Below are 2,064 nucleotides of genomic sequence, written 5' to 3' on the forward strand. Positions count from 1 at the left end.
TCTCTCTCTCTCTCTCTCTCTCTCTCTCTCTCTCTCTCTCTCTCTCTCTCTTCCCTCCTACCCATCCCTCTGTCTCCCAGTGCCATCTGACACTGTGGCCGTTTATACTTCTGGAATAACCATCAGCAGTTCAACAGGCATAGTTTATACAAGCCTCCCTCCTCCCACCACCTCTCTTTTTTTCTCTGTTTTTTTGGCCTCGCCTCAACAAACGATTCGGGTATGAAGAATATCCCGCCTATCTCATAGCCCGACAGCTCGGAGAAGATAGATCCAAAGACCTGACATTTTTCCACCTCAAGACTGGATGCGATACTGTATCCTTCTTTGCAGGAAAGGGCAAGCAATCAGCCTGGCACATCTGGCGAGCATTTCCTGGGATCACCCAAGTCTTCCGCCCCTTTTCTGCTGGGCCCGAGTCTGTGTAAGAGGAGTGTATGGATAAGCTCCGGCGGTTCGCAGTGCTCCTCTAGGACAAGACCAGCACTCTTTACAAGGTACACCAGGCCATACAAACACTCTTTGCACAGCACTCACCATCTTTAGAAGCCATTCCACCCACAGAACAGGCTCTGGAGCAGCACATTCTGTGGGCAATTTACCAGGCAGGCCATATGAGAGGAAAGTCTCTCGAAAAGTACCAGACTTACCTGATCCGTCAAAATGGGGCTAGCAAAGAGATAAAAGTGGGAACAATTTTGGGTGCTTCTCTTGACAACTCTTCAACAGGCTTGTGACGTTTGCTGTGAACTCATTAAGTGTGAATGCAAGCCAAAGAGAGGTGGTTGTCGGGAGTAAAGCAAATGCAAGAAAGCTAACTTGTGCTGCACAGCATTGTGTGTTTACTCAGGGTACTGCTGAAACGCTGAAGATTACTATCTCTATTAGAAAATTTCAAAATTGACCATATATTCTGTGCTTACAAGAACTCACTTTACATCTGATAATGGTTAGCAGACATTCTGATGGTGTGTTACTTATATTTTTGTCTAACAAATATATGCATAAGAAGAATTGTCCATTTGAAGAACGCTTATTCAAAAATTAAATACGACAATATGGCTTAAATTTCACATAATGAATGGATTTGTTTTATCAATCTGACACACTGAATTCTTGAAAAAAAAGTAAAATACTCGTAACTGCTCAAGGTTAGCGCCATGTTTGAAAGTGAGTCAGAAATTCTCTGAGTGCTGTAGTATGCCGGCGTGACCTCATTACATGAAATATTATAAAACCCTATTTTTGCTATTTTCCTATGCCAAATGTATTTTTCATCATTATTCGTGATTGATAGACAGAAATCTTACATTTTGAGTTCTCCTATTGTGTCTGGATATTTGTTGACAATATAATGTGGTGGTCTAATGAGTAGACTGAGAAAAGTATTGTGACCTACTTTGACAGCTGGCCACACCCACTTCCGGTCATGGACCCCTTGCTTATTTGAAAGGCAATTGTCTTAGGAGACATATTATGCACCTTATGTCTCAAACTTAAAGTGCAGCATACACCTAATTTTTGTCTTTAAGGGACTCCACTATTGATTATGAATATAATATAGCCTACCCGTTTTTCTGTTACTCATCCCAGCATATTAGAATGATTGGAAGAATTACGTTGTTATAGTTTACAAAGAATGCACCAACATTACGATGGTTGTTATAATATGAAACTTTATACCATATTTAATTTAATTACAATCAAAATATTATTAATCTATTTTACAGTAGAGCTCACCTGGGTAAGCTTCCCTTGTTTCTGCATAAGGATTGTTGTTCCTGGAAATTGTTTTTCCAAGTATGTAAGTCTCTGAAAGAGACCCTTGTCCTTGTGTAGATCTGAAAGATGAAATAAGATGAAGATAAGATAACAAATTATTACTGTCTCCACAAAGACACCTTTGCTGCAGTATGGTAAATACACACTACACACATGCACTCGTCAGAACATACAGACACACACACACACACACACACACACACACACACATACGCACAAACACACACACACAAACACACACAAAACGCAACGCAAACTCTCTCTCTCTCTCCCTCTCTCCCC

The sequence above is a fragment of the Aplysia californica genome, unplaced genomic scaffold (genome assembly GCF_000002075.1).
Source record: "Aplysia californica isolate F4 #8 unplaced genomic scaffold, AplCal3.0 scaffold00474, whole genome shotgun sequence".
Lineage (NCBI taxonomy): Eukaryota > Metazoa > Mollusca > Gastropoda > Aplysiida > Aplysiidae > Aplysia > Aplysia californica.